This window comes from Leptonychotes weddellii, chromosome 7 (assembly GCF_054177405.1).
Source record: "Leptonychotes weddellii isolate Sample4059 chromosome 7, ASM5417740v2, whole genome shotgun sequence".
In the NCBI taxonomy this organism is placed as follows: Eukaryota; Metazoa; Chordata; class Mammalia; order Carnivora; family Phocidae; genus Leptonychotes; species Leptonychotes weddellii.
Window position 1 is genome coordinate 73182759 of NC_138375.1, and position 27904 is coordinate 73210662.

At 41.2% G+C, this 27904-nt stretch overlaps 1 long non-coding RNA gene across 1 annotated transcript in view; it reads left to right on the forward strand.

Annotated features, from left to right (window-relative positions):
- The first annotated feature begins 9862 nt into the window (after nucleotides 1–9862).
- The window catches only part of LOC145722647 (uncharacterized), a 36753-nt gene continuing 18711 nt past the window's right edge, over nucleotides 9863–27904 (forward strand). The window contains exons 1-2 of the long non-coding RNA XR_014147050.1: nucleotides 9863–10002; nucleotides 26881–27109. This is a non-coding gene — a long non-coding RNA (uncharacterized LOC145722647). The remainder of the gene's footprint in view (nucleotides 10003–26880; nucleotides 27110–27904) is intronic.

A 27904-nucleotide genomic window follows, 5' to 3' on the forward strand; every position in this document is an offset into this window, starting at 1 on the left:
AAAACTTTAAAAAAAAAAAAAAAAAAGCTTTTTTACAACATAAAGTATAATGACATAAAAAACACCATCAAATGAGACCATTTTTTAGGAACTCTATGGATTATATTTTCCCAGTTTTTTTTTTAATCCAGCTTTTTTTTTTTTTTTTTTAAGTAGGCTCTATACCCCAACACAGGGCCTGAACTCACAACCCTGAGATCAAGACCTGAGCTGAGATCTCGAGTCAGACGTCTAACCAACTAAGCCAGCCAGGGGCCCCAACCCACCTTTTATTACAAAATTTTTCTAACACACAGAAGAGTTAAAAGAATAATACAATGAGAATGCATATTCTTACCACTTAGATCCAATAACTATTAAGATTGTTGCTACATTTTGCCATATTTGCATATATTATAGACAGATCTATCTCTCTATCTGTATTTGGATATGTACCTGCATTTGAAAGTAAATTGGTTAAAATTTTACCCCTAAACATTTCACTAAACATCTCCTTAAATTGAAGAATTTTCTCCAAGTAACTCCAATATCATCGTCACTCTAAGAGAATTAACAAGAATTACCGAACACCATTCAATTTCTAGTAAATAGCAACTTTATGAATGAACCATTGCCCTGACCATTTCTCAGGGCTTATTCAATATCCATCAATCTATTAACAATATAAATAGTTTTTGCTGAGAGATATTCGAAGTGCCTGATTTTTTATTTATTTTTTAAAATTTATTATCTTTTTAAAATTTGAGTATAGTTAACACACAAAGTACCTCATTATTTAATTCATGGCATAATTAAGCACATTCTACATGACTGGGCTGATGCAAAGAAATATTTGGGAATGATTCACGTCAGATTCAATCAAGCTTAGGAAACCTGTTGCAAGCCTAAGAGGGAAGAGAGAAAATTCTGTCCACTACAACGTGCAGTGGGTGGGGTGGGGAGAAGTGAGAGAAGCATGGAGAAGGAAAGCACTGATAGGTCCAGAAGAGAGCCAAACCACAAAACTGATAAATCCATGGAGGACTTCTCTAGATAAGTGAAAGGAAACGAGTATGTTCTAAGCATCTACATACTGTGTGCTAGCCCAGTGCTAACCATTTCCCCTAAGAGATCTCCTTCACTCCCCACAGCAACTCCAGAGGTCCACAATGTCACCTCATTTTATGGATAAAGAAATTGAGGATCTGAAAGATGAGGTCCTCCTCTGTCACACCACATATCCGGATTATATTCTATGGGCCATAGACTGGGCTACTCTGGATCTCGTGAAAAGCTAGTTGAGATCATGGGACTCACATCAAAAGAGTCTCAATCCAGGGCACCTGGGTGGCTCACTTGGTTAAATGACTGACTCTTGATTTGGGCTCAGGTCATGATTTCAGGGTCATGAGATCGAGCCCCACGTTGGGCTCCTGCTGGGTGTGGGGCCTGTTCAGGATCCTCTCTCTCTCAAAAAAAGTGCTGTGCCCCCCAAATTAAAGGAAAAAAAAGTCTCAATCCAGTGCTCTAAAATGAAAACAACAAACCAAAACAGAACCTTCCAATTGTGAAACTGGTTTGCTTTATAAAATCAATCAAACATTCAGTCCTGTATTAATAGCTGGAGACCAAAGACAGGAAGCGCAGGATGCTAACCCTAACGCAGTAGAAATTGGATGGGGAGAATAAGGCTACAGAAGACAGTCGACGCATGGAGTTAAGATGAAAGACATGGTATGTGTGGCAGGAGTTCAGAAGCAGGGAAAAAGCAGATAAGGGACTTCACCATCTTCCCTCAAAAAGAAATAATTTTCCAAACTGTTTTCACCCCCGTGGATCACTGTGTATTTGGCAAGTGTAGCTGGCCTCTGGCCTCATTGGAGGGGAAAGCTTTTTATATGCTTAAAATTTTCTGCTACAGCAAACGCATAAACCTGTTGGGAAATCAACAAGAGCCAAGAGCTAGTAAGGCTGGCAGCCTGTGAGCTCCCCGAGCCGAGGACTTGTGCTGGTGAGCATCTGTGCACCCTTCCCACTGCTACCCAAATACCCTCTGAGAGACACGCACACAAGGGCACAGGTAACACAGAAGAAAATAAAAGCAAACTTCTATACATATATAAAAGAAGAAGGAAGACAGAAAAAAAAAAACTGAACTTTTACAAGCGCAAGCCCAGCTGAGAGAGTACAAATGCTATGTGCTTCTAAAATGCCTTTGCTTCTTAAAAAAAAAAAAGTTGGGGTTTTCTTTTAGGGGATGACAAAAACATTCTAAAATTAAATAGAAGTGATGTTTCCACCACTCTGTGAATATACTAAAAAATACTGAATTGAATTGTATGTTTTGATGGGTGAATTCATAGTTTGTGAATTATATTTGAATAAAATTGTTTTAAAAAACAGTAAAGGTTATTCGAAAACAAGTCGAAAATTTTTCTTCTTCAACTTGGAGGCAAGGCCATAGAGACCAATATTTGCATGTCCAGCGTTAGCTGTGGCAAAATCATGAAGCAATAAGATGTTATCTTGGTGCCCTCTGGACTTTCCTTGTACACAGAGCTCAGCTCTGTCACTGCATACCATTGCATATGGTAAGAAAAGCTCATTTCAGGGAAATGAGGGCTTCGGAAAACCCTCATTTAGCAGTGGGTCCCATCCTTCAGTGTAGATCACAAGCACCTAAGACACTTAGAAACACTCATGCCAGAATGTAGGAAATTAGTTTGTCTAGAGTTGGGGCCTGAGCATAGATGTATTTTCCTAAGATTTCCCAGCTGATCTTACTATGCAGCTAGGGCTGGAGACAACTGGTTTTGAGAGATTTGTGGGCACCATGACAGGAAGCAGAGGGCTCTGCTCTTCAAATCACCCCAATGAGTTGGCACCCATGGGGAGATTCCCCTGGTCAGGCAGGCTGGGGCGGCTCTGAGGCTCCTGGGTAAACTCTGATTGCTCAAGGAAGGAGCACAGTGCCCTGTGTTCACATCAAGCATTTCCTGACTAATTCTGAGCCTTGCCCTATTTATGGCATGTCGTATCCTCCTATCTGCTCATTAGTCTCGATTTTCTTAGTTTCTTAAGCAAACAAGTTAAAACTTTGCTATATTCTTATTATTCTGGTCCTGTGATAGAGGTGTGACAAATACTTTTTGACTGAATGACTGCTATTTCCATAAACCTCTAAACATTGCCTGGGAAGTACTTTTGCTCCGTTGAGGTCAGTAAACTAGATAAAAGAGAAAGAAGCCCCCCCCCCCAAAAATAGCTTGAAAAATTAAAAGACAATGTGTAAATTGATATTTCCTGCAAAATCCCTTAAAATCTATTCTTGTATGTATTCTGCTTGCTAAAACAGTAATGTTCGGCAAACAAACAGAAGGACCAAGATGTAAAGCTGGTTTTGCTTTAAAACCATCTCCCTGGAGCAGCTCTGGGCCTTTCTGCCCTCAGGTGAATTCCTTGCCCAGGGCCCCTGCTCCCCCTGCCCTGTGGACCAGGGATATTTGGGATGGACGGTGTCGGGCTTGGGAGGCAGTGACAGGAGACTGGAGGTGGTGAGTGGGTGGTCTTTTCCCCTCCTTTCTGCCTGTGGGAGGCTCTTTAGTAGTGTCTCTTGCAGGATGGGCCAGCTGCAGTTGGGAGTTTCCACAGGGCGATCCAGCTCCCTGCTAGTCCCTCCTGCATAGAAATGATAGCAGCTTCCTGAAATTTTTAATCTCTGGGTTGCCTCACCCTCCCCAGCTGGCTTCCCATCAGCTTCTGTTACCTGGGTAACCAATTCCCTGCATTCCATTCTCTGGCAAACTCAGATGGGAAAGAAAAAGCATGGATGTGAAAGGTTATGTGACCTTGGCCAAATAATTTAACCTTTCTGTTTTCTACTTGTAAAATGAAGGTAATAGTACATAGCCCAGGGGCTGACATATTTCTGAAAGGAGCTGATGTTAATGAGGAGCCTGGCCCATTGCCTAGTTCATTTTAAGAATACAATAAAAGTTATTCCACTCCCTTGTTTTTCTCTGGCATCAACTGGATTGTGCTGAATTATGAAACAGTAAAATGAGTAAGAGATGTAAGCAAAGGTTTAAAGGTTTCATTTTCTAAGGTTATAAATGTTAGAGCAGAGAATTCAGTTTCTTACTTTTTGTAAGTACAAAGCAACCAGGTTCATCTGATAAATTTGTGTTTAGTTTTTTGTCTCTTATGCCTGTATATTATATTAGTCTCACATTTCCATATTACATCTAAGGAAACAAAGTATATGGCGAATAGAGAATTCCTTTTCCAAACAATCTAACCAAGTTGGCCACAGGCATGACCCTTAAATGTGCAATTCCCCATGTTTTAAAATGCTTTACGGGGCACGCCTGGGTGCCTCAGTCAATTAAGCCTCCAACTCTTGATTTCAACTCAGGTTATGATCTCACGATATCAGGGTCTTGAGAGCAAGCCCTGCGTGGGGCTCCGCGCTGGATGTGGAGCCTGCTTAAGATTCTCTCTCTCCCTCTCCCTCCACCCCTCCACCTCCACTGCCCATCCTCCCCACCCCCCCGCACTCATTCTAGTTCTCGTGCACTCTCTCTCTTTTAAAAAAATAATGAAATAAATAAAATGAAATAAAATAAAATATTTTGGGAGAGGTGTGTGTGTGTGTGTGCGTGCGTGTGCTTGGTGTGTTGGTGGGGCTGGGAGCTAAATAAAGGAAGTGTGGCACAATATTATCAGGTTGATAATTATTAAAGATGATGGGTATATGAAGAGTTCATTATATTATCCTCTCTTCTGTGATAAAAAGTTTTGAAAAAGTTAGAAGCCTCTTATCTCAAGCATATGTATCTCCCTAGAGTCACCCAAAGGTAATATCTTAGCCATTTCCCTTTGTTTTCAAACTAAAATCTCCAAACTCATAGAGAAGAATAGAGTTGATTTATTTTTTAAAAAATCGGTAAGTAGTTACCACGTGCTAAATATTGTATGGAGAATAATTACTCAAGAAATATAAGAAGATAAAAGGTCTGGCCTGTTAATACATGATATCTTTCTGCTCCTCTAAAAACATTTGCTATCAAATTCTAAAATTACAGGATAACTTTCTTTGGGATTCTATAAAAGATACATATTAAGGATTAACTGCATGGCCATAATTCTGAAATCTCGATGTTTCTCCTAAACTCTATGTATGCTTCTTCCTAACACTTTAACATTCTCATGGATAAGTCAAGATGACACTGTTAAGGGCATGCCCCTTTTGTCCAGTTTTCAGAGGTAGCATCGACTGCCTCTTTGCCAAGTTCAGCTTCTGGGATCTACCTGCAGTAAGGCTTTTTGAATTTTCTCTAAGTCAAAGAAGATGCCATGAGAATTTCAATAGTTACTTTGTTGCTTTTATAGAAGTCAATAGGATGCACTTGTGATTTTTATCTATGAGAAATGCACAATTGCTATGTCCACGGAACTCTTCACAGAACCTGACATGTAGTAGGTGAACAATAATTACCTGTGAACATATTTGGCCTTTACCAAATTATTCTTGTGCTCTATGAGTTCTCAACAGTCAAAATGAATTCCATACTTTTTTAAGGAAACTCTAACCACAGACCTCTTTTCTCCCTGGGATAAACACCTCCTCCAACTGAGAAGGCAACTTACATAAATAGTGTTCACTGGAGGGAGTTATTTCACATTTTTCTTAACTGAAAGACACCTGATACACTTTTTTTTTTTACAACAGAATATGAAAAAAAAGCAACACAGATACTTGAACACAGTGCCATGTATTCAAGCGGATTATATAAACTGAATGGGGATTTATTTTTAATGGCTTTATAGTTTTAGTTTTGCAAGATAAAAAGAGTTCTGGAGATAGATGGTGGTGATGGTTGCACAATATGAAGTGCACACACCGCCCAGCTGCCTCGGTTGGAGGAGCGTGCTACTCTCGATCTCGGGGTCCTGGGTTTGAACGCCATGTTGGGTATATTTAAGATTACTTAAACAAATAAAACTTAAAAGAAGTATATGAATGTACTTAATTCCACTTAACTTTACACTTACAAATGGTTAAGATGGCAAATTTTATGTGTATATTTTACCACCATAAAAATTAAACAAACAAACAAAACAAAAAGGAAAAGAAGAGAATAAAGATGGGCTGCTTCGAGAAGTCTTGTATTACACCAGACAACCTACTCAGAAGTAAATGCCTACCCATTCACCTTAGAATCTCAAATGGCCACCCATGTTTCCAGCCCCAGCAAGCTACACCATTCTTTAAAAAGCACTTGTAGAATATAATTTACTTTCTGGGAAGTGCCAAAACTGATGAGAGAACATCATGAGCTGTTACTCCTAATTTAAAAGTCTTATCTGCAATGGGAAGCAAACCAGTTTAGAAACTATCAACCAAAAGGGCAAAGTTGTGTCTGACCTCCATTCTCCCAGACACTCTAACGCCTGTGCCCTTTTTTCAGATTCTATAATTTGCATTCCTTACTCCTAAAAGTCATTGCAGCCAAGGGGTTTGTCCTGCCAGGAAGGCTTCTGACACTCTTCCCAGACTGGCCACAACGATGGGGCCTCCCAAATGACTGGGCTCCTTGATCATGCTGCCACTGGGCCCATGGCTCTAATTAGACTAAGAAACACCTTTAATTAACATGGCCTAATCAAGTCAACTTATGACTCAGGAATGTGATTCCTGATGTCAACTAAATTTACTCTCCTTCATGCTTCATCATTACGATGCTCATCTGATGTTCTTCAGATCTAGCTTTTTAAAGTTGTTTTGTTGGGTTTTTTTTTCTACAATCACATAATTCTTTGGAAGATAAAATCAATGATATTGATGGTGGAAATATACATTGTAATGTGTTTCACTGACTGGCTTTATAGGTAGCACTCCCTTAAACAACATCATAGATATATCTTTTAATTATTTTATCTTATGCTGCCTAGATTTTTAAAGTTATGTCATTCACAATCTTCTTCAGTATTTAAAGGATCCTAGTAAAGATACTTTAATTATAGGATTTATCAGAAGCATTATATATATCATATATATATAGATATATGATATATATATCATAATATATAATATATAAAATACATGATAAAATTCATATATAATATATAAATCATATATTTATATATTATATAATTATTATAATAGTATATAACATCATATATTGTACAGCACATAACACTATATAATTACATTATATTATAGAGTATATAATACTATATAATTTTATTATATTATATATCATATTATTGTATATTATAATTTATATTGTATATATGCAAAATATATGTGTTATAAATTGTCTCCATGGACCTTTAGAGGATTTATGGGTGAGCTTTTGTGTATTTGTGTGTGTATTTTGCTGAGGGAAAATGGTCAGTAGCTCTCATTTAATTCTCAAAATGGTCGTGATCACCCCCTCCTAACTATCAAACAAAAATGGTTAGGAAGCCGTGTCTAGAGCTATACTGTCCAATACTATTGCCCTTAGCCACTCATGCCTTTTGAGTACTTGAAATGTAGCAAGTATGAATTGCTATAAGTTTAAAATGAACACTGGATTTTGAAGAATTAATATAAAAAAGAAGATCTAAAATATCTCAATGGTTTGTACATTGATTATATGTTGAAATAATGTTTGGAATATAGTGGGTTAAATAAAATATATTATTAGCATTAATTTCATCTGTATTTGCTTTTGTTCATGTGGCTACTAGGAAATTTTAAATTACCTATGTGACTCTCACAACATTTCTTTCAGATGGCACTGGTTTGGGAAGAATCAAAGCTGATCACAGACAGTTTGCTGATTCTAAGAGGCAAAAAAATTTTATAGTAGTTCCCAAATTGGATTATAAGAGAGATTTTAGCAAAATGACGGACTGCCTAAACATAACAGGGTTAGGGGCACCTGGGTGGCTCAGTGGGTTAAACTTCTACCTTTGGGTCAGGTTATGATTTCAGGGTGCTGGGATAGAGTCTGGCATAGGGCTCGCTTCTCAGCAGGGTATCTGCTTCTCCCTCTTCCTCTACTCCTCCCCCATCCCCACTCCTGCACGCACACACCATCTCTCTCTCTCTTAAATAAATAAAATCTTTTAAAAAATTAAAAAAAAAAATAACAGGGTTAAAAGCACTGATTTAAACTACTTCAAATATTCCAGCATAATTTCCTTTAGAGAATCATGAATTTGGAAAGCGAAGTCTGATGTCAACTCTGAAATACTGCCATCCATATTTGCAGATAATTCATGTGGTGCATTTTGATAAGAACCTTAGGACAATAATGACTCAAAGCAAACTTTTGCTTTTAGCACATAAATAAGAAAACGTAATGAGAAACAATTACAATGAAATATCTAAAGGGAAACTGTAATTCCCAATCATTAAAAGTATATGGGTATGGTACTTTGATTTATGAATCTTATCAGTCCCCACAACCCCTTATGTGGTGCCTATTATAACCCTCTTTCTACAAACGTGGAAACAGGTTCAGAAAGGTTGACTCATGCCCTTTGAGAAAAAGAACCATCGTCTTATTCTCCACTGTGTACTTGGAGGCTAGTACCCGTCTTGGCACAGAGTAGATGCTCAGTAATGGCCATTGGCTTATCAGGGACAGTTTACTGATTCCAATATAAGGTTTTCTCTAAAGAGTGTCTGATTACAATAACCTTGCTTTTCCCAATACCACATGCTGAGAAAGCGGTGTACTTAAACTAAGTTTCTGAAATTCTCCCATCAATCAGTGGGATATAAATATTTTGATTCTCACCTATCACATCTTTTGTGTATTTTTTGTGGAATAAAGTACAGAACTGCTCTTGCTCTCTCTGTCTCATTCTCAACAAAGGTCTTGATCTCACTTGCTTCTGCTCCTAGGAGTTTTGGGTTTTCTCCTTGCCCCCCATCCCGGCTGTCTCTCCTCCTTTGTGTTGGAAAATGCATGTCCAAGAACATTTCTCTAAAAGTTTCGAGCTTTGCTTTAGATCTCTGCTCTTGCGAGCTGAGTTCATCCAGGAATCCGCATCCAGGGACGGAATTCCTCCAGCAACAATTCCTGTCCCGTTCAACTTGCGAGCGGAGCAGCGCCTCCTGCATCTGCTCACATCGACTCGCACGCCTGGGCGTGCTCGTACATACCACAGTAGGGTGAGTCTCGGCCTCTCCCGGAGCCTAACCTGAAGTCCTAAGAGGAGGTCGCCCCTGGTCCCCACCCTTTCCCAGCCAAAACCCGCACAATACCATCCGCACTCCCGGAAAGGCAAAGCAAACACACTCCCTTCCCATTCCTGCCCAAGCACGACCGCTCCTATTTACCGTCTTGTACCACCAGCTTGCGAATGCCATGGCGACAAGTGGTGTGCTCTGAGATGCGCCGCCGAGAGCCCGGCGAGGACGCGGGGTGCGGAGCGGCAGGCACGGGGCTCCCACTTCGCCTGCCTTGGAGCTGGCGAGCTCTGAGCTCGCAAGCCCTGAAGCCGTCAGGAGGCAGGGCACCTGGGTGGCGCCCGAAGCCGGCCCCGCCCCCGCCGGCTGGCCCCGCCCTGCCCGATTTGGCTCGAGGTTAGCTAGGGAAGAAGTTTTATTTCTCCGGGCAGCCACGCCCTGCAGCCTGGGTTTTACACGGAAGAGAGGATTCCGCCGTCCAGTTAAACTACCCCACCCACTCTGGGGGGTCCCAAATGAACTTTTTCCTCCTTTCATCCCTATCCTCATTTCACCCACCTCTCACCATCCAACTTTTCCCGACGCGGGCCACCCCCTGTTGAGCTCGCGCCACGCCCAGCGCGCTTGGCCGGGGCCCGGGAATACCCGGCCACCTCCAGCCACCCGCGCAGCGGCCGGCCCTGAGCCCCGCGCCCTTCCCCGGCCCGGGAGGGGGCGCACGGGCCGGGAGCTCAGGCAGGCTACGCCCAGAGGAGGGGGCCCACGGCTCCGGGGCTGGGGTCCTCCCAGCGTTCAGCCCTGCGGCTCCCGGAGGAGCGCCACTCACCTCCTGGGTATGGCGGGCCGCTGCAGCGCGCGGGGGCCGCGGGGAGGCGGCGGGCTTGTGGCCCGGCTGAGACATGGCAAGGCCGCTGCAAACGCTGACTCGGGGAGCGCGCAGCGGAGACTAGAAGGGAGGCCCGGGCGGGGCGCTCTGGGAGGGAGGGAAGGAGCGGAGGGGCCGGAGGGCGCGCCAGTGAGGCAGCTTTTCCGACCCAGCCCCAAGCCCGCGCGGGGGCTCCCCCTTGCCCGATCGGGTCCTCCCCTTCCTGCCCGCGGCTGGCTGCTGTCCGCGTTGTAGCAGTCCGGGGCTCCCGGGGCTAAAACTTAACACCCTCGGCCCCGTTGTTTTCACCCAGAGATCCTCCCCGCCTCCCAGGACTCCGCTGCTCCCCGTGGTCGCAGGGAGGAGGGGCTGGAGGTCTCAGGGTTCCTCCTTCGACTTGCCCGGACATAGCTTTCAGTTGTGCAACGGGAAAGCGGGACCCGGGCGTGGTCTGGCTACGCCTCGACACTTCTCCTTAAAAATCTCCAGAATTAAACACCTTTTCTGCAACCTGCCCTGGTTTAGTTTGGAGAAGAATTTACCAACTCAAATCTGGCCCAAGCCTGGACCGTCTAGATAGGGAAGTGGATCACAAAAGCAAATTGGTCTGTGCATGTGTTTGTGTAGATGTGTGTGTTTTGTGTAGGTGTGTACGCTCGCCTCTGTGTCTTTTATGTCATCTCACTTCGGGTTTTTTTGGGGGGTGGAGGCGCAATTTTGAAAGTTTAAAACGTCTTACGGGTAGGAAGCCCTAGGTTCCAATCCAAACCGAAGAATAGTCCCAAATTTAGACCCCTATAGCCTTTCTGGAGCCTGGTCGGTTTTGTTTCCGAGGCCAAAGTGTTTTTAGTGTTTGACTCATCTTAAACAACACTTCCTGGTTTGGGCTTGGATGTGAAATACAACAAGCCTGTCTAGAAAACGCTCATCTGCTGAGACTGTCGGCCTCCCATTCTGCGTGTTTGTGATCAGACCCGCCTGAAAAAGCCTGTTTCCCTGCAATGACATTGACACTTTGGACCTGGGGGTGACCGCTTTCTGTAGTGGTGTAGCGCTGGAAGAAATTGTAGAGGGAATGATAGATAAAAATACACATTCCTTGCCCTCCAGGAACTTAGAGTTTAGCTGAAGTCATATGGCATTTGTAACACATGATCATCTGGGTGACAATGAGACATGTACAAGTATGAATAAGTACATATGTGTTCTGGGAGTTTGAGGTTCTCTGGATTTTGGTGATTTTAGGAAGGGAAAGGAAGCTTGAGTGGGCAGGCTGGCTGGTGGGATGTGGACAGAGGTAGAGAGGGTGGGGGCAGTACAGGAAATATAAAAATGCTTACCCCTCTGGCTGGAGCTGCTGGTCCAAGTTTAGGAGTAATCAATCCATTTGCCCACTTACTATTTACTGAGCAGCTACCGTGCTAGGTGATATAATTGATATCAAAATCTATAAGAGATAATGACATTAGCCTTCAGGCTTTGCTGAAGGGTTGGCAGTCACGTAAACAGAACAATTATGGGCTAAACTATGCATTGATGACTATGAGTCAAGAAAAATTACAAATAAGATGAAGAAGAGGGTGGTGTTTTCACTTTCTCTTGAACTCAGTGAGGAATTTGAACTTCGATACCACAACCAGCAGTGGAGCATCTTAGGGAAGATCATTTTAAATATATATGGCAACATTTGCTATGTTTTTATTTGCACACATTTTAAGTACTGCATTCCTTTATTTACTCAGTAACAGGATGACTGCAGTGTGTCAGGCTCTGTGGAGGTACTGGGGACCTCACAGTTTAGGAGGAAAGACAGACTAATTCACCACCACATGACCATGGGACAAGGGTAAGGGAAAGGGCTGGCCGAGGTATTCCAAGAGTGCTATAGGATCCTGAGGGACTTCTCACTCTGATGGTGGGGTGGGCTGCCTGGGGAGGGGGGCAGCTCAGGGGCTCCTTCCTCCCCCCATGTTTGACTTGATGGAACTGAAACCTCTTCCACGTAACCTCCACATTGTATCTTCTCTTCATCCCCACTACTGCTGTAGCTGTTCAGGAGCTCATCACTTCTCATCAGGAAACACGTAAAATGAGAAAAAAACAGGATGGAGTCTGGAGAAAAAGCCAGAAGGAGCTATAGTGGGGCAGAAGGAAGTTAGTAAAGAAGTAGGTACCAGAGGCCAAGGGTGGAGGGGCTTCTAAAAGGAAGGGCTGGTCCGCAACATAACATTTCACTCAAAGGTTGGGTCAGACAGTGAATGAAGAGTGTCCATGAGATCTGACAGCTGAGAGGTTTTTGGTAACCCAGCCAGTGGGTAAGATTGAGGGGGAGGCAGAATAGTTCTCTGAGGTACTCAGGGTTTCAATAGTCCCTTCTTTTGGATGGTATTTCTTTCTACACCACCACATACTTCTGGAATGGAAGTTAACACCAGAAACCCAGACCTTCTGGCTGACGTCCAATCCCACTGAAACTTGCCTGTCCTATCTACCATCTTGAGACTCTCTGCCAGGTTTGCTCCCCTCCGTAGTGACATTTTCCTGAGTAAGCCAGAAAGAAAAGAAGAATCTTTGCAAATAGGCAAAGACACGGGCAAAATATGCAAAGGCTCTCAAAGCCTCCTTTCCCCTATAATGTGCATGTATCTGAGTAGGAGCTTCATGCTGCTGACTGTTGCATTATCCAGAAGAATGGCTTCAGTGGTGAAGTCTGTGCATAAAGAAGATGAACGTGTGCTAGTCAGTAGTAGGAGACTATGTTTAGAGCACGAGAGCTTTGCCACGTGCTATGGTCTGAATGTTTTTTTGCCCTGTATGTTCCCATATTCGAATCCAAATGCCCAATGTGGTAGCATTAGGAGATGGGGGATTTGGGAGGTGATTAATTCATGAGGGTCGAGCTCTCATGGAGATTAGTGCCTTTACAAAAGATGCCCCAGGGGAACTCCCTTGCCCCTTCTGCAATGTGAGGATACAAGCAGAAGTCTGCAGCTGGAAAGAGAGCCCTCACTGGACTGGACTGGCACCCTGATCACAGACTTCCAGCCTCCAGAACTTCTAGAAAAATATCTCTGTTGTATAAGCTCCACAGCCTGTGGTATTTTGTTACAGCCAGCTTGAATGGACTAAGACACCTTGCTTTTCAGATCACACTGGGCTTGTGTATGGGTGGCCGATGGGGTGGCAGTAGGGAGAAAGGATGGAGATGGAAGGATGGAGGGACAGAGGATAAAGAGAGGAAAGAATAAACAGCAGATGAAGGATTTTTTAGTTTTCACTGTTACCAAACAAGAACTTGAGTCATCCACATACCTATAACTAGGCCCTCAGGTTTTACTTCTCGTCCTTCTCTATCTCATGCCTGAAGATAATAAACCACCTGCAAAATACCTTCAGGCCTTGTTCTTCAGCATGACAGAACTTCCTGTTTCTTGTCTGTGTGGACCAAGGACGACTAGGATCCTATCCCCTTTTCAGGGATTTATTAGGGAGGACTCATGGGATCAACACCTGTGGAAGGGAAGGAAGGATGGGCCAAAGGAGAAGTTGAGTGGGATGCAGACCCAGTAGAAGCCTCCCATAGCCCTGCAGGGAATGACCATGGCAGGGTGCCCTTTGGAGCAGGTTGGGGCTGGGGAGAGAGGGCTGAGCCCCTATGAGCCTGCATCACTAGTCCTTGGGTATGGCTGAGGGTGAAGGGAAGATGGCTTCGGGGGAGAGAGGTGGCTCCCTTCAGCCGTGGCAACCCCCAAAGGGGGCTGAGAGATGAGGGCTGTGTGCTGGTGGCACTCCTAGGAGCTGGAAGAAGGACTCTTTTATTCCTGACGGGGATTCAGGTAGCTTATCACATCCGTTACATTCCTCGGTGCGATAGAACACCAGAAAACTTTGCAAATAGAATTGGGGGGTTGGGGATTAATATTACTAAAGTATGCTGTCCAGTTGCTATTTAACTAAATATTAGGTCTGAAAATACTCCCCATTTAATTAAATTTCTCCCCGTTTTACAACAACTTTTGCCTTCAAGAGGTGTCACTGAAGAACAATTTGTTTCACATAGTGGCTGTGCTGTTAATACTAGCAATCAAGATATAGAGAAACAACAATTTTAAAATTTGATTGCAAAGAATGATTAGAAATGAAGGCAAAATATATTTCTTTTTATTTTCTAGTTTTGTCTAGTGCTTTTAAAGCAAAAAGAAAAAAATTGCTGTAGAGGTCTGGCAGCAGGCAAGGAAGTAGGTAGAAGACACCCCTATTTGCTAGGAAGCTGTAAGCCTTCCTGTAAGCTAGATATCTTTTGCTTTCCTTACTAATTTCCCTTAGGTTTGTGGCTTTCCGTCCACGGGGCTATGGGTCCATGAAAAGAGCTCAGTTCTGAGTCAGTTGTATTCCTGGGGCCAACAACTAACTAGTGCTGTGTGAATCATCTCTCTTCCTTGTTTACCGTCCTTGATGGTTCCTTAGTGCCAACAGGATGAAGGGTAGATCCCTTACTATGTCCTCCCAGGACCTGACGGATTTGTCCTGGGCAGCCCCAGCTGCAGCGTTATGCCTTCACACACCTGTGTTCCAGCCATGCCCTCCTGCTTTCAGATCCTGGAACATTCTTGGCTCTTCCCAATTCTGCCTTTACTCTTCTTTCCCAGGTTCACAGGGCAGAGAAGTACAAAATAAGTACCGTATAAATTGTAACTGTTATACTTATTAACACTTATTGAAGGAAACCTCCTTCAAAGATTTTACCATTTCAAGAAATGGTAGTGACTTCACTTCTCTTGCTCACTGATCTATCCCCGGGGCCCTGAAGAGCGTCAGCACATGGTATTCATATTTTTGTTGCAGGAGTTGTTGGTATCTCCGTAAAAGTATGGCATTGCTTTAGGAATAGAGGCAATCATAGGGGAAGCAGCCCCTCTACTCCGATTAGTAGGTTGAATCATCTAAACTTGCCTATATTCAAAATTTTTGACCTACAGCGGTAGCAATTTCGTACAGTTTAATCTTACACAATTGCTAAAAGGATTTAAACTTGATAGAAGATTCAGCCTTCTGCTGCTTGATTTGTTTTTAAAAACGGTTTGTGTGTGTTTCAGGTCAGCAAGCCTCACACCCCCAGTAGTCCTTGGTTGCCGGCAAGGACAGTGCGTTACTGTGTTTCCTTTACTAGGTATTCCTCACCTTAGTGGCTGTCTGATATTGCAACATTTTGTTTCAAGAGGGCATGATTAAAGTTCTTCTGCCATGAAAGGTCACTGGTGCTTGGGACTGGGAATGTAGCCTCTCCCAGGATCCATTGTTTATCAGTTTCTTAAATATTTGAAGTCTAGGGGCCAGATAGCTAAGTCCTTCTCCCTCTGATCTGCTTTGTGGCCTAGATCAAGCCACCTTCGCCACCTTGCCGTGATAAGTCAGTCTGAGGCTAGTGGATAAGTATGTCTGAAGAGTCCTGAGAACTATATTATTTGATTCTATCTCCCCGCTGTTGCATGTCCTGGATTGATCCTCTAATTTTCTTATCCTCTCTCCAGCGTCCTCTTTGTGAGTCAGCCATCTCATCTGAGGTTGGAAAGGTGTAGTTACCTTGCTGTGTGAGGGGGAAGAAAGGGCCTGAGTCACTAACTGCCACCTATGATTTTCGCCCAGCTCCCTCTGTTCAGCCCATGTCCCAGCTCTAAACCCTGAAGCTACAAAGTGACATTCCACCTGGCGCACTGGTCAGTAGCTTCTCTGCAGGCCTGCAGGGTGTCACTCCCCAGGCTGTGAGAGTCACTTTCCACCATTCCATTTCCACTTGCCATCGTCCACTTGCCATTGTCGGTTCATTGTCTCCCGTTCCATTCTCTTCAACTTCGGGGGTTTATAACTTGCCTATTTGTTTTAAATTCATTTACTCTCCTTTTAGTGGGGTTTTAGGAGGGAGAAGAAATAAAGACATATGTTCAATCTGTGCATAGATCAGAAGGTCGCTGTAACCCATTTTTAAAAATAACAGCCCTGCAAGGTATGGATTAGTAGGCTCTTTTTACAGATAAAGATACCGAGTCTTAGAGAGATTCCGTAAATTGTCTAAGAGCTCACAGCTAGGTATCAGAGCTGTGATTCAGACCTATATTTAACTGAGTCTAGAGCCCATGTGCTTCAGCAGTACAGAATCCTACCTGCCCTGGTCACCTGAACAGAGGTCACATGACCACCGTCAGGGATGGTCCTAGGAAGACACACGATTCAGGCCATGCAAGATCTAGACAACCCTGAGGTCTCTTCTGTCTCTGGTTGTAATGTTTCCTCTTGCTTTGTTTGATAATCAAAGTGAATGGGTCACAGAGATATTTTAAAGCAAAGATAATTGACTTAATATCATTTTAGCTGAAACATTAAACAGTGCTCAATTAAAACTGGAGGAGACACATAAAGCAGAAGACCGAACTGAGTAATCCATAGTACCTAATTATAATTCTAGCTACAGATACAACTAACCCATGGTCATATACAAGGAAGAAAATATATGTTTAGGTGACTCCTCTCTGAAGCCTCCACTTAAATGCCCTGTGTCATGGAGCCTGCTGACTTACTGCATTCGGCCGAAATCACAGAAGGACTGAATTATTTACCATTTGTTTATTTTAAGATCCACACTGGACCAGCATGATTTGGACATATGATCATCTCACTTGTATTAAAATGATAAAATGGAAAATATGTGATACTTGAAGTATTCCAGAGGAAAAAAGCTGGGGACAGAAATAGTGGTCACAGGGACTCCAACAACAAAAGGCTGAATATTGTATCTTTCAAGAGTGCACATAGTTATACATAGTATAAGCTCTTGTATGACTTTACTCAGATGTTATCAAGAATAAGTTAATTAAATAATAACTTACTGTTATATCAGAATTAAGGGACAAGAAAAATGAAGAGTAAGAAAAAATAAGAAAGTACGACCTGACTCTTCAAGTATATTGTAAAATATTTGAAAATAGAGGCTGATCTGAATAAATGAGAACAGTTCAAGAGGACTCAAATTATGGAAGTCCTTAAAAGCCAGATCAAGGAGCTTAGACTTTTCCTCATATTACTTTTATTTTACATTTTGTGTTTATCGTAAAAATAACTAAGAAAACATGAACTGGGAAAATAAAACAGAGGTAAAATTACCCCCAAATTCCAACACACAGTTAATTTATTGAAATATAGCTTTATCGATAGCTCTGTAATATACATGCTATTTTGTAAACACATTTTCCACATAACATAGGATCTTGAGCATGTTTCAAGGATAGTAAATATATAGTAGAAATATTTCAAGGAGATCAGAAAAAGGAAGAGAAAAATGTGGGAAAGTGATTGGCCAGTTCTCACAGTATGTGGGGTTATGCTGGGCCCAGGAGAGTGTGCAGGATGTAGATAGTAAGAGGATGAGACGTTACAGAAAGAAACAACAATGTGGAAAGCTGCTGGGAAGGGAAGAGAACATGGTTCACACATGGCCGGGTGGGAAGACCTTCCCTGCGGAGACAGCTGGCTTCCTATGGAGAAGGGTGGGTAAGACTAGGAGAAGGCAGGCAGGCAAAAGAATGGTTTAGGACAACATTTCTTCCTCTCCTCTGAACACCAAACAGGGAGGAAAGGGTTTGAATGGTAGCCCACAGCCAAATGGGGATGCCTTTCCCCATTAGGAGAATTGGTGAAAGTGATATGCAGTAGTGAGAGGAGGGGCTTTCTAGTTATGCTTTGAATTTGTCAAGACTCTTTTGTTAAGCAAGAGAAAAAGCCCATTGTTCTAGGTAAAACAGAAAGAAGGGCAGTCAGTTCCAAGGATATAAGGGGCCCCCAAGAACTAGAGCTGAATGCAGCTGGACCTCACTTGAGATGGCAACTCATTGCTAGAGGGCTGCAAGTAAGCTAGGCCTCCTCTATCTCTGTCTTGCCTCTCCACTTCCCTCATGGGCCTGCCCCATCCCTCTCTGCAGGCTGGCTTGCTGGAATGTCAGTTCCCACAGTGAATCCTTCGTCTGCATGCTCCATGTCACAGTTATGCCACTTAGGAAGTTTTTCTCTCTCTGTCTCTTTCTTAATTTCTTTATCTGGTCCCTACCTCCCAGTGAGGAAGGCAAACCTGTTTGGGTCAGTTCAGGTCAGGTCTACCTTTGGTCCAGTCAACTGTGGGGTAGGAGGAAGGGGCCAAGTCATGGAGTCCTGCTGGCCCCTGGGATTCTATTCCAGAGGAGGAAGAACTGGAATGGGTTGGGAGAATATTCCAAATGGTCCTTGGTATATGCTCGCAACTCTCCCCTCTCCAGAAATTAGTGGATCTCTTATGTACTGAGTTTAAAAAAAAAAAATCAGGATTATGCAAGTGTCCAAAATGACTTTGAGTATTATAACCAAAGAAAAACTTTTTCTCAACAAAAGGAAAGGAAATCTGGACGTATGATGAGTTTGCAGGCCATTGAAGAGCCTCTCAGAAAGAGTACATTGTGCTCATGTGCCAGTCTGAGCCTGAAACAGCAGAAATGTAGAGAAAAAACAAAACTAGAACTAAACCCTACACCCTTAACTATGTAATGTGAAATGATCTGCAACAAGTAGATCATAAAAGATGACCAAAGAGAGATGGCATTAGGGATATGCTGATGCACAAAATCTTGCTCTGCATTATGGCTTTACTTGCTTGGTTAAACTTAACCCAAGTATGCATCCTATCGTGCCATTTGGGCATGGTGGTAGAAGTCTGGGTGAATCATGTTGATGATAAATTGTGGTTTCTTATTCTGTGTAATGAGGAAATATGGTTTGCTTAGCATATCAGCCCAGTCTAAATACCTTCAGGATATGCTACCAGAGACAGTTATTAATGGGTGAGAGACATGCGGAAAGAAGAAATGAGGACAAGGCCTGAGGACAACTCAGATGACTACTTTCTGAGTGGGGGGGCTGGACTGGATATATGGAAAGGATAAGATCATTTGAAAATCTCCTATCACAAGAATGTACTAACTCTTATAAAGTTGATTCCCATGAGCCACTTAGTCTTGGTAAATTCCAGACAGAAACAACACATTAGAAGGATTAATCTGCCTGTGGTAAGCATTTGAAGTGAACGGTTTGCTGTGCAGAGAATTGGGCTGCAAAGACTTCTATGTAGACAATCAACTCAATAAAGTAGTATTTGTGTGTGGGAGAAGAATGGAAGGAAGAGAAAAGTATCCAGAGTTTGCGGTATAACTCGATTTTCGGAGATTCACTTGCCAGACAGAATATTAAATTGTATGACTCAGTTTCCTGTGTTGCATCTGCATCTGAGGAGCCATAATGAACATGTCACTATCCTATGATGAAAACAGCTATAGGACGTTGGGTCCGGTGTATTTACTACCATGAATATGTCATTGCAAACTTGTTTTCTTTGTTCCCTAGCAAAAGCTGGAATTGTTTCAAATAACCAGCCTTTCTCTCAGCACAAACACACATGAAACAAATATTTCAATCACATTCAGACTTCCTAAGGAAATGGGGAAAGCACCCATTCTTGGGAATGAGCACATCAGGGTGAAATCTGGCTTCCCCCTCAGTCAGAGATGTGGATCTGGATCAGGGCTTTCCTAGAGTACTGCTCAGCTTTGGAACACACTGAATGTCTGGAATGCTGGCTGAACAGGAACAGATCTAAGACATTCATCAACTGGATAAGGAGTAAGATCCAGCCAAGAATGGTTTGCACCTGTCCAGTGGATATTCGGGGTTTTAAATTTTTTTTAAAGATTTTTATTTATTTATTGAGAGAGAGAGAGAATGATAGCATGAGAGGGAGGAGGGTCAGAGGGAGAGGCAGACTCCCTGCTAAGCAGGGAGCCCGATGCAGGACTCGATCCCGGAACTCCAGGATCATGACCTGAGCTGAAGGCAGTTGCTTAACCAACTGAGCCACCCAGGCGCCCCTTTTTTAAAATTTTTTTAAAGTAATCTCTACACCCAACATAGAGCTTGAACTCACAACCTCAAGATCAAGAGTCACATTCTCCACCAACTGAGCCAGCCAGGAGCCCTGGGAGTTTAAAATTTTTAAATCAATAGCAAAAATAAATACTTTATAATAACTGCATTTAAATGCAATATAATAAGGGTGCCTGGGTGGCTCAGTTGGTTAAGCATCTGACTCCTGATTTCAACTCAGGCCATGATCTCAGAGTCCTGAGATCAAGCCCTGCATGGGGCTCCATGCTGGGCGTGAAGCCTGCTTGAGATTCTCTCTCTCCCTCTCGCTTTGCCCCTCCCCCTCCACTCTCTCTAAAAACAATTTTTTAAATTAAAATTAAATTAAAAATGTTTAAATGCAATATAATAATTGTAAGCAGCACACTTACCGTATAGGAGGCACTATGCTAAATGCTTTAATACATCTCTTCATTCAGCTTCAGAATAACCCTAGGAAGTACATATTCAGTTTTATTATCCACAGGTAACACATAAGGGAACTGAGTTTCAGGGTGATTGAATAACTCACTCAAGGTTACATAGTCAATAAGTGGCAGAGCTGGGATTTGAACCCAGCTGTGTGAACCTAAGCTTGAATGCTTTACCCACTATGCTGAATTGCCAAAATATGATGTCCTCTGGAAAATGGAAGTGATATTCACCTTGGTGTTTACTTGGCTCTGTTCTTTACTTCTCTATAGGAATTCTGATTCAAGTATGTATTTATATAAAAATATACTCCTCATTCTTTTTTTTGAAATAAATTCTAAATTTTAGAATGGTTTCAAATTTATACAAAAGTTGCAAAGAATAGTATAGAGAATTTTCATTAGTTTGCTCTAGTTTCCCCTATTGTTAACATCGCATATATGTTATCATGGGACATCTGTCACACTTAATGAACCAACACTGATGTGTCACCATTAACTAAACTCCATACTTTATTCTTGTTTCAATTTAGTTCTCCTTTGATGTCCTTTTTCTGTTCCAGGATCCCATCCAGGATACCACATTGTGTGTGGTCATCATGTCTCATTAGGCTCCTCTGTACTGTGACAGCTTCTTAGATTTTTCTTACTTCTGATGACCTTGATGCTTTTAAGGAATACTGCTCAGATATTTATAGAACTTCCCTCATTTGGGAAATTTGTCTGATGATGTTTTTCTAGTCTGAGGGTTATGGATTTTGGGGAGGAAGGACCATAGAGGTGAAGAGTCATTCTTAGAACATCGTATCAAGGACATATACTGTCAACATGATTTATCACTGAAGATGTTAATCTTATTCATCTGGCCCTTGCAGTGCTAGTTTCCCCCGCTATGAAGTTACTTTTTTATACTTTTCCATATGCTTTGGAAGCAAGCCACTAGACACAGCCCACACTCAAAGGGGTGAAGAGTTAAGCTCTACCTCCTTGAGAAGGGACTACCTATATGAATTAGCTGGAGTTCTTTTGATATGCATTACATGTCTTTTCTCTTTTACTTACTTATTCAATCCTATATTTATATCAGTATGGCATTACAGATTTTTATTTTATATTTTGTGTTATAATCTACTCCTGTATTATTTATTTTGTTGCTCTGATTTTTCCAGCTTTGGCCATTGGGAGTTCTTTCAGGTCAGCTCCTGTTTCCCTTTGACATGCCGCCGTCATTTTGTTTTTGAACACTTCCTTACTTTCTGGCACTATGAAATGCTCCAGGCTCCTCTTGTGTATACTCTGCCCCAGCATTAGAATTAGCCATTTCTTCAAGGAGTTCTGATTCCTTTTATTGGAAAATGCTATTAGAAACCAAGATTTTGGTGCTGGGTTTGATCATTGGTACTGGGGTATCCTTGCTTCTAGGACAGAGCTCAAAGGATAGAGCTGGGAAATATATGTTTGTATATGAACCCATGTTTACACACATATCTATAATTATTACTGTATCCATCCATCTGTATATTAAACTTAACATGAGTTTATACTCATGTCTCCAACTCTGTTCCATACCACAAGGTTCATTCTAGACTTCTCCCTCGCTTATCTGTAATTTTCCACTCCAAAAATGAAAAAACTGGATCCCATCATCTGCTACTGTTTATTTGTTCAATTCCAGCTTATACATACAGTAGTTTCAGAATTCTGAATCTTTACAACTTCAATCTAAACAACTTTATCATCTGTACAGTGTTTATGTGAAGTTCCCTTTGTCTTTATTCTTAGAGTCTCTAGTCAAAATGCTGTTTTCCAAAGTTACCTAATTCTTTTTAAAAATTATTTTTTGTTATGAAGACAATGTAGTTTTATTGTTGAATATTTGGAAAATAGAGCAAAGTTTAAAGAATCTTCCATAATCCTATATTAACCACTGTTAACATTTTGGTTCTTCTTTCCTCCCCTTTCTCTCTCTCTCTCTATATATATATATATATCCATATTTATACAGTTTTATATATATATACACACAATTATTTATACATGTTTATCTCCCTACTTGTAGTTCTCTCCTTAAATGTATATCTCTGTATATCTTTTTAAGCATCAAAGGAGCAATGTAGTTAACAGTGACTATACAGGAGATTTAGAAATGATTCTATCACCAAATCTTAAGCTGAAACTTGATAAATAGAAAATAATTCTAGTATACGTCAATGGAGCTAAAATACTTCTAATGCATTTCTGTCTGGTGATATAACTTTGTATAGCAATAGAACTTATGTCCTTTCTGGGCGCCTGGGTGGCTCAGTGGTTAAGCGACTGCCTTCGGCTCAGGTCATGATCCCGGAGTCCTGGGACTGAGTCCCGTGTGGGGCTCCTTGTTTGGCAAGGAGTCTGCTCTCCCTCTGACCCTCTCCCCTCTCATGCTGTCTCTCTCTCTCTCAAATAAATAAATTAAAAATCTTTAAAAAAAAACAAGTTATGCCCTTTAAGTTGTCTAGATGTCAGACTAACCTCCTATCTATTAATAGGGCCTGAATAGCCAATTACATCAAGATTAACCTATCTACAGAATGCTGTAAGGGCAACTACCCTGCTTTATTGACCAAAAAGGATCCCTAAGATGTAGATACCCAAATGTCAGGCAGCAGGGATAGCATACTTCTGTAAGAATTTTGGCTGCTGGTATGTGCTTGCTCACAGATGAAGACAACCCACTAACCAAAAAGGTGGACTACAGAGGAAACTCCAAGAAAAGTTAGTTTTTTTCTCAAACATGGTTTCATATGTCCTTAAAAACATGAATGAGTGTTTGGTTGAGATTTTAAATCTCTATTACATAGAGTATAGAAGAAGTCACTGTGGCCTCTATCATTTTAGGGATAGATCCTCGTACTTAACTACTTTGATCACAAGTGTGGGTTCAGAAGCTTCATGGTAAAACCTTCACTTTGCTTATGCCCTCATTGACTTAGAGTGATTTTCATCTTTCCAAGGTGAATAGGATGAATAGGTCCAAAATAGGAGTTATATAATGTTAGTATTGATCTACTGATGCTGGACCTGAAGCAAGACCAAGAGCCAATATGTGGATTGGAGACCAAAAGGATGAAAAGGCTCCCAAGATAACATGAGCCACCTCCCAGGCCCAGTATGTCCAGTGGCAGGTTGTTGCTTTTTGGTAATAATTCCTGTAGATGCTATAGTAGAGAGAAGGCGATGAAACGGAGAATGGATTAAAAAATGCTGCAGGGGCAAAAGGTTTGTCTGCAACTTATGTATGCTTTACTTGGAAAGAAACTCTTGGAATTAGATGGAGCTGATATAAAATATTGAGCCCCATGAGCACAAGGGGCCCATGGAAGGTGAAAGTCTCCTTAGCATTGTTGATAATGGCCATGAATAGATTCCTGTTGGCAGATGTAAGTGTCCTTATTGTGTTCTTATTGTGCTTATTGTGTTCTTTTTGGGGTATACCGGGAAAGAGTGGTTTGAGTTCACTGATCAGAAGATAAAGGAAGGAAGAAACTTAAGCTGCCTTGCATAACCCCAACCTGGTACACTCTGGCACAAAATACCCAAGGTATTTAGGGAGATCTCAAGGGTCTTCAGAAGGGTGTCAAAGGCTTTTCCAAAGAAAGAGAAGTAGTTGAGGTGAAGGGCCCAGGAAGGCCACTGCTCACTGTTGGGTATGTTGTACAGGGCGTAAAAATACCCACATGAGGAGCCCTATCTCTCCTTTACCAAGGCTTTTGCCCTGCCTGAGACTTCACTCACTCATAGAAAATGGATTTTTCTAGTTGGTTCCCCCAGAGAGGAAGTTTTTCCAAAATTCTCATTAAGGCTTTATAAAAAATAGTGGTGGCCCAGGGGTTCAGCCATTTTTCTCCAAGGCCAAGTCACATTTGTCCTCACACTGTGAACCCTGTATATGAGGCCAGTCTTTAAATCCTTAAGTTCACTTAGATGAACAGAATATTATGTATATCTTACATTACAATGTTTTGCTTAAATAGCAAAATTTATTTACATGGCAAGGTGTATTATTTTATCAAAAAGAATGTTGACTAGTTACTAATACATTTTTTTTATTTAAATAAGAAAATAGCTCTTTTCCTTTAATTGGGTTTATTTAAAAATTTTTTTTAAAGATTTTATTTTTTTAATTAATCTCTGCACCCAACGCGGAGATTGAACTCACAACCGAGAGATCAAGTGTCCCATGCTCCAACAACTGAGCCAGCCAGGCAGCCCTATTGGGTTTATTTTTAAAGTTATTCTGGGGAGATATCTTTGCCCTAACTTTCAAAGGTTCATAAAGCCAGGCCAGTCTTCATCTGTTTAATGTTACTTTATGGTCCTAAAATTCCTCTGGTTACTGATCCTACATCAGTTCACCCAGGTAAGTTATTTGTGAAATGTGTCCCAAGAAGCTGAATTCATTTACTCATGGACTGAGATTATTTAAAATGGAACACTGGAATGCTGGGAAGCCACATTCCAGAAAGGTAATATAAATTTGTGGTTATATACGACATTCTGGAGTTCAAAAAATCCCCAAGTAGCCATGTGAATGTACCGAGTCGATTTAGGCAAGCTCCCTGGACTCCCTCTGCCTCAGTTTCTCACTTGTGAAATAGAACTTACCTTATGTGATTGCTATGAAGATTAACAAGAAAAGAAATGTAAAATGCTTGGACTTGCACTTGGCACACAGTAAATATAGTAATAAAACTACATTCATCTTACCACAACTGATGTTGGGTTGACCTAAGACAGAAGTGGCCAAGCATTCAGCTTCTTTTATTTATTTTTTATTTATTTATTTTTTGCATTCAGCTTCTTTTAAGAATTACTTTGTTCACTTCTGCAAAAGTACATCATTTGCATAAAGAAAGATGCTCATCTTTATACTGGGGGAGAGAAAGGGCATTTATTTACTTTAATAAACTGCGATATAATTTTGTTTTTTTGTGATTTTGCATTTTGATTCTCATTAAATGAAAGTTTATAAAAAAACAGTGTGAGTAATTCCTAACAAATGAAAAGATGGCTCCTTTGCACTTATAATATGAGAAATGCAAATTAAAATTATGCTTCATTACTGTTTTCAACCTCTCAGAACTGATAAAGGTTCTGAACTGTATGATATGAATTGTAATTGATGAGAAGATGGAAAAACAGACAATCAAATAATCATCAATAGCTATCAAAATTGCAAATGTACTTACCTTTTGGCCCAGCAAAAACATCTAGAAATGTATATGACAGACATATTTGCACATATGCAAAATGGTCTATGAGCAAGGCCATTGGTTTTAATTGAAGTATCGCTTTTAATAAGAACATTTTGGAAACAACCTAAATTTTTGTCAATAGGGCACTCATTAAATAAATTTTGCTGCATACAATCATAAAAAAGAATGAGGATGCTCTTTCTGTATTACTATGTAATGCTCTTCATGATATATTCAATAAAAAGCAAAGTACAGAGTAATATGAAAAAATCATATTTGGCTAACTGGGGACAAACAAGAAATGGATATGCTTGAATATGTATCAGATACCTATGGAAGATGCACAGGAAAACACTCGCATTAGTTGTCTTTTAGAGAAGGAAGAGATGGCTGGAGGACAGAATGAGAAGAAAAGTTTTTGCGCTATTTTTTTCACCTTTTTTGAATCTTCAATGTGTAAATGAATGGCATATTTAAAAAATAAATAATTTAAAATGTACCTCATTGGTCAAGAGATGATCCTTACTCATCCCTAGTTTTGGGGGTAGTTTTAAACTTAGGCTTTGATGAAATAATAAAAAAAAATCTAAATTTCTTGAAGTTTAAGTTTTCAGGTAGAAATGATTTCACATTGAAATTTTTGAGCATAACATGAAACTAAAATTTCTTACTATTTAAAACATTCCCCATGATTACTATTTTTATTTATTTATTTTTCAATTTATTTATTTTTTAGAGAGAAAGAGCATGAGTGGGGGTGGGGGAAGGGGCAGGGGGAGAAGGAGAGAGAGAATCTTAAGCGGCTCTGCACCCAGTGTGGAGCCCATCGTGGAGCTCAATCCCAGGACCCTGAGTTCATGACCTGAGCTGAAATCAAGAGTCAGACACTTAACTGACTGCGCCACTCAGGCGCCCCTCTCATAATTCTTTTTGTTGAGATTTGAGCAGCCTTTCAACATTGAAAAGGAAAAAGAAATAAGTGTATTCCATATACATCATGTTTAAGAATTTTAGAAAGAATATTCATGAACCTGATGTCAGTAGTCACAAGTTCATCTACCTACCAAGAATCAGGTGTCCTCTGGGGCTCAGGAGGGAGAATGTGCCCACTGTCTCAGAATTGCTGTTTCCTGTCCTAGTGCCGCCCCTGATTTCAGCCTGCGACACTCTTATATTTTATATTCATTGTTCCGGCCTTGCATACAGAGAGAGGCAACTGACAAGAAGCCCCAGAGGAGGATTCTGATCTCTTCCAGTACTGGCCCCTCCCAAGATGCGGCTGAAGCTGAGCCTTCCAAGAGTGACCTGTTGTTGGGCATGGCTGCTCCAGAGTGGAGAACTCGTCATCCCCCACACTTGTGCAAAGATCTTATGGGGATGCCAGCATCCATACTGACTCCTTCTTCCTGCTGGCCCCATCCTCCACTGACTCAAGGTTGTACATAAAACTCTTCCTTGTAAATTTACATTTGAAAGCATTTCCAAATGCTAACCAGTCTTCCATTCATTCAACATTTCTCTTCACTATTTTTCTTTTTTCTTAGTTCTATTTTCATTTCCATCATCCCAAATCCAACAAAATATCTAAATATTAGTTAGGGGGTCAGCAGCAATAATCTAAAGATAGCTGAGGGATTCTATTTTTTTTTTTTTTAATTCTTGCCAAACAAACTCTGCTGGGTATATTGAGGAATTAAAGAAAGCTTTAGAGAAAAATGGGAAATGCCTGTCTTTAAATAGGTTTTTGAGCCTAAAATCAGAATCATTTCCTTCAGTACAATGTAAGAATGGACAAGCCATTGTGAGTACCTGATTTTTCCTGTTTTTAATAATGCCATTCATTTAGTGCCACTCTATTTTATTCACTTTTACACCAACCTGTAAGACGAGTCCTATACTCATGATCAGATGAGGAAACAGTCACAGAGCTTACTTATGATGGGGTGAGACTTGAAATAGTGAGTAATAACTATTACAGAGTGCTTACTTTGCTCCAATCTCAGGGGGGAGTACTTTTCATAATTTCTACACAGCAGACCTAGCAAGGTTAGTACTATTATTATCCTTTAGCAGATAAGGAAACCTGAGTCACAGATCAAGTTGGGAATCTAAGCCTGTTTGACTCTCAAACTCCTGCTCCTTCCAGATGGCTATATACCTGGACCAAATGGAAATTAACATTTCTAAGATTAAACGTTAGTTATTGAGAGAAACTGCAATTTTAGGAACC